Source organism: Cebus imitator, unplaced genomic scaffold, assembly GCF_001604975.1.
Source record: "Cebus imitator isolate Cc_AM_T3 unplaced genomic scaffold, Cebus_imitator-1.0 Scaffold517, whole genome shotgun sequence".
Lineage (NCBI taxonomy): Eukaryota > Metazoa > Chordata > Mammalia > Primates > Cebidae > Cebus > Cebus imitator.
In genome coordinates, this window is record NW_016107832.1 from 1005731 (window position 1) to 1011692 (window position 5962).

The 5962-nt window shown below is 45.9% G+C and overlaps 1 pseudogene; it reads left to right on the forward strand.

Moving 5' to 3' along the window:
• Positions 1-270: 270 nt before the first annotated feature.
• Positions 271-2859, forward strand: LOC108292977 (annotated as a pseudogene).
• The last annotated feature ends 3103 nt before the right edge of the window (positions 2860-5962 follow it).

Genomic DNA, 5962 nt, shown 5'->3' on the forward strand with positions numbered 1-5962 from the left:
AAAAAAAAAAAAAAGGGAAGGGTAGGTATGAAGAGAAAAAATGATTAGAAGTGAGGGAAAGGAAGGAAATAAGGGATGGGGAAATGAGAAGGGAAAGGAATGTGGGATGCAATGGTTAAATGGGAAAGAAAGGTGATAAGGGAATAAAAGGAAACATGGAAAGGGAAAGAAAGATGAGAAGGGAACAGATGGAAAACTGGACAAGGGGAGGCAAATGAAAAGAAATAGGTAGAGAAAGGAAAGAAAGGGAAGAAGTACATAGAAAAAAAGATGGGAAAGGAACAGAAACAGAGAAGGAAAGGTAAGATAGGAAGTGAATAAAATATGGGAACTTACAGCATTTTTTCTGGATTATGGGTCATATTTTCCTGTTTCATGACATGTTTAGTAAATGTTTCATTGTGGATTGCACACTATGAGTGATACGCTTTAAGGAATCTGGATTATGTTACATCTTTAGAAAAGTATTGAGTTTTGTTCTGAGAGGTAGTTAATTTCCTTGATCCTTGACCCTGGTGAGGTATAATTTAGGCTTCATTAGGGCAGTCTTAGGGTAGTCTTTTTTTTTCCCGAGATGGAGTCTTGCTCTGTCGCCCAGGCTGGAGTGCAGTGGCCTGATCTTAGCTCACTGCAACCTCTGCCACCCAGGTTCAGCAATTGTCCAGCTTCAGCCTCCCGAGTAGCTAGAATTACAGGCTTACACCACTACACCAAGCTAATTTTTTTTGTATTTTTGGTGGACACTGGGTTTCACCATGTTGGCCAGGCTGGTCTCGAACTGCTGACCTCATGATCTGCCCGCCTTGGACTCCCGAAGTGCTGAGATTACAGGCAGGAGCCACCGTGCCAGGCCTAGAGTAGTCTTTACTCTAGGAGGTGGTTCTTTCCCCTAAGGTGTGGTTTTTCAATTGAATGCCTGGAATGTTAAAGTTATCTCCACTCTGGATAGGTCAGAACCTATTTCTCAGCATTGCGCAATCTCTAGTATCTCCATTCTTCTTTCTTTCTTTTTTGAGACGAAGACTCGCTCTGTCACCCAGGCTAAAGTGCAATGGCTCGATGTCGGATCACTGCAACCTCCACCTCCCGGGTTCAAGCCATTCTCCTGCCTCAGCCTCCGAAGTAGCTGGGATTACAGGCATGCGCCACCATACCTGGCTAATTTTTGTATTCTCAGTAGAGACAGGGTTTTGCCCTGTTGGTCAGGCTGGTCTTGAACTCCTGACTTCAAGTGATCCTCCTGCCTTGGCCTCCCAAAGTGCTGGGATTACAGGTGTGAGCCACCACACCGAGCCTTCTCCATTCTTTCAACCCCATAGCAGCTGCTCNGGCCTCACAGAATCTCATACTGTGCACATACAGCCCAGCCCTCAACAAGAGACTCACAGAGGGCAGGGGGAGAAGATGTTGACAGGACAGCACCTGGCGAGAGATTCTCTCCAGCCACTGCTGAGACACCGAGCAGACAAGTGAGGTACTGTCCCCACTACCTCCCTTCTTCCTTTCCCTCACCCCTGGAGACCTTCTCCTTCCCCTCCTCCCTCCACCTGGGGGAGGGGGGCAGGCATGGTTCCTGGGACATCATGTAGGACTCTGAGGAAGAGAGCCAGGACCAGCACAGAAAATCATTGTGCTAGGGAACAGTACCTCCCAGAACAAACATCTCCTTAGCTGCAGGTTTTGCTCCAAAAACTTTTGGGAAGCTGGGCATGGTGGCTCACGCCTGTAATTCCAGCACTTTGGGAGGCCAAGGCAGGCAGATCATGAAGTCAAGAGATCGAGACCAGCCTGGCTAACATGGTGAAACCCCGTCTCTGCTAAAAATACAAAAAATTAGCCGGCCATGGTGGCACATGGCTGTAATCCCAGCTACGTGGGAGGCTGAGGCAGAGAACTGTTTGAACCCAGGAGGTGGAAGTTGCAGTGAGCTAAAATCACGCAACTGCACTCCAGCCCAGGCAGCAGTGCAAGACTCCATCTCAAAAAAAAAAAAAAAGAAAAAAGAAAAAAGAAAAAAGAAACTTTCGGGAACCAGTACAAACTATAGGACTGGATTTCTTTTGAGAAGGATAACAATGCCAGGACACTTGAATGCTGCTCTCTAGTTTGGGATATAGGAGGGCAGATAATAGGAAGCAAAATGTTAGACAAATGCATCTATGGCACACAGAAATCCTCTTGGTATACGAATTACAAATTATCAAAGCTTTGAGAATTTTTATAAGATTAGTGGAGAAAGTGAGTGAAGAGTCAGAAACTCAGCCTCTGGTTGCCTTGGTGGACAATAAAATGGATTTGGAGCATATTCAAACAGTAAAACCTAAAAAACACTTATGGTTTTCCCAGGAAAATGGTTTTAATAGCTGCTTTGTTTCAACCAAATCAAGAGACTTTGTCTTCCTTTGTTTTCAGAAAGTTGCTGCTGAAATCCTTGGAATCAAATTAAACAAACCAGAAATAAGTTTTAAACAAAGTCACAGAGGGTGGTGAAGGCAGATATTAAAAACTACAACCAGGAACCTATGTCAAGAGCGGGTAATCCTCCTAGAAGCTGTGTGTGTGCAGTTGCAAGAGCTCATTTTTCCACTGTGTTGATAGTTCTGGCTGCCCTTCACCTCTGGGTGAGTCGGAGCACTTCTAAAAATTTGTTTTATCGGTGACCATCTCTAGTTCATTAAACACTTTCCTCTGAACTTGCTTCATCCTTAGTGTTGCCTCCCAGCCGCAGGCATGTACTTGGATTCAAAGGAATGCAACACTGGGGCCATACATTTTGCATTCAAACTGGAAAGCCCATTCTCTTTAATTACACTGTTTCATTGAAAAAGAATGGTGTCCGGCCAGGTCGAGTGGCTCACACCTGTGATCCCAGCACTTTGGGAGGCCAAGGTGGGTGGATCATCTGAGGTCAAGAGTTCAAGACTAGCCTGACCAGTATGGTGACACCCTGTCTCTACTAAAAATACAAAAAATTAGCCAGGCATGGTGGCACACACCTGTAATCCCAGCTACCTGGAAGACTGAAGCAGGAGAATCGCTGGAACCTGGGAGGTGGAGATTGCAGCAGGCCAAGATTGTGCCATTGCAATCCAGCTGGGCAACAAGAGCGAAACTCCATCTGGGGACAAAAAGAAAGAAAGAAAGAAAGAAAGAAAAAGAATGGTGTTGCTTCTCTGTATGTTCTTTCTTTTTGTCCCTAATTTTTTTTTTTTTTTTTTTTTTTTGGAAAGTCTCACTCTGTCACCCAGGCTGGAGTGCAGTGGCGCAATCTTGGCTCACTGCAACCTCTGCTACCCAGGTTCAAGGGATTTTCCTGCCTCAGTCTCCCGAGTAGCTGGGATTACAGGTACCTGCCACCACACCCAGCTAATTTTTGTATTTTTAGTAGAGATGGGGTTTCACCATCTTGGCCAGACTGGTCTTGAACTCCTGACCACGTGATCCACCTGCCTCGGCCTCTCAAAGTGCTGGGATTACAGGTGTGAGCCACCGCACCCGGCCTCTGATTTAAATTTTTTAAATAAATGTGAAAACTATCCAAGTCTTGATCATCAGCCAGGATTCTGTCACAGCAGTTTCATTCTCTCATGTGAACTTATACATGTCAAAGTATACTTCAGGGTGCAAACATCACACAAGTAACATATTTTACCTATAGATACTGGAGAATATGTTCTTTTGCTATCTATTATGAGTAAAAATAAAGCTGTATCTACTGGAAATGTTCAAAATAAGGCTGTAATAGAAATATTTTTTCATTTTCAAAAAGGGGCCTGGTGGGGCATGGTGGCTCACGCCTGGAATCCCAGAACTTTGGGAGGCTGAGGCAGGTGGATCACCTGAGGTCAGAAATTCGAGACCAGTCTGGCCAACATGGTGAAACCCGTCTCTACTAAAAATACAAAAAAATTAGCCAGGCGTGGTGGCACACTGTTGTAATCCCAGCTACTCGGGAGGCTGAGACAGGAGAATAGCTTGAACCCAGGAGGTGGAGGTTGCAGTGAGCCAAGATCATGCCATTGCACTCCAGCCTGGGTGACAAGGGCGAAATTCTATCTCAAAAAAATAAAAAAAACAGGCCGGGCACACTGGCTAATGTCTGTAATCCCAGCACTTTGGGAGGCCAAGGGGGGGCGGATCACCTGAGGTCGGGAGTTCGAGACCGGCCTGACCAACAGGGAGAAACCCCGTCTCTGAGGCTGAGGCAGAAGAACTGCTTGAACCCAGGAGGCAAAGGTTGTGGTGAGTCAAGATAGTGCCATCACACTCCAGCCTGGGCAATGAGAGTGAAACTCCATCTCACAAAAAATAAATAAATAAAATAGGGACCTAAATTGTCTATATTGTAATTTGTGTTCATTATGTTTTATATAATACTTAGGTTAGATGACTTTATCAATTTAGATAAATGTTCAGCTGATGCTCCACGTGGAATTTCTCCTGAAAACTGCCTAAGAGTAGTCTAGGAATGAGTTATGACACAGTAGGTTGTTTGTTTTGGGGGTTTGTTGTTGTGGTGGGTTTTTTGGTTTGGTTTTTGTTTTTGAGACAGGGTCTCCAGGCTGGAGTGCAGAGCCACAACCACACTCACTGCAGCCTCAACCTCCCAGGCCCAAGTGATCCTCCCACCTCAGCCTCCCAAGTAGCTGGAACTACAGGCATGTACCACCACACCCGGCTAATTTTTAAATTTTTTTGTAGAGACAGGGTCTCACTATGTTTCAAGGGCTGGTCTCAAATTCTTGGCCTCAAGTGATCCTTCTGCCTTGGCCTCCCAAAGTGCTGGGATTATAGGTGAGAGCCACCACACCCAGCTAGTTTGTGGATCAGGCTATACCTGATGTTCAGATGTTTTTCTCTCACAAATTTAAATTTTTTTAAAAGACCCACAGGGGCCAGGCACAATGGTTCATGCCTGTAAGCCCGACAGTTGGGGAGGCCAACATGAGCGGATCACCTGAGGTCAGGAGTTCAAGACCAGCTTGGCTAACATGGCAAAACCTCGTCTCTACCAAATATAGAAAAATTAGCCAGGCATGGTGGCCGGCGCCTGTAGTCCCAGCTACTTGAAAGGCTGAGGCAGGAAAATCACTTGAACCTGGGAGGTGAAGGATGCAGTGAGCCAAGATCTTACCACTGCACTCCAGCCTGAACAACAGAGTAAGACTCCGCCTCAAAAAATTAAAAAATAGGCCAGGCACGGTGGCTCGCACCTGTAATCTCAGCACTGGCAGGCTGAGGCAGGCAGATCACGAGGTCAGGGGTTCAAGACCAGCCTGATCAACATAGTAAAACCCCATCTCTACTAAAAATACAAAAATTAGCTGGGTGTGGTGACAAGCACCTGTAGTCCCAGTTACTCGGGAGGCTGAGGCAGGAGAATCGCTTGAACCCGGGAGGCAGAGGTTGCAGTGAGCCGAAACCAGGCCATTGCACTCTAGCATGGGTGACAGTGAAACTCCATCTCAAAATAAATAAAAAGACCTACAGAGAACCCCCACACCAACATCTGGGGGATGCTGTGTCTCTTTCCTCTTCAAAATCCAAACTCTGATCTTTGCTTCCTTTGCCCAGTGAGAACACTGTGCTGTGTTTGTCATCTTCCTATGCTACAATCAGAAAATTGCCCCTAGTCAGAGAACTAAGTGAGCATGGGGCTCTCTTCGTGTGGTTTTTTCTCAGGGATTGTCCTCATAGAGCACTTGTGCAACGTCTGAAAATAGCTGGCTCATTATATGTTGTTTAGCTTTACAGTTGTTTATGGGGAAAGAACAGGTGTAGTATCGATTACTCCATCATTGCCAGAAGTGGAAGTTGCTTTGTTTACTTTTCTGTGTTTCCCTTCAATTTTTAAAATATTTTTCAGGCCGGGCGCGGTGGCTCAAGCCTGTAATCCCAGCACTTTGGGAGGCCGAGGCGGGTGGATCACGAGGTCAAGAGATCGAGACCATCCTGGTCAACA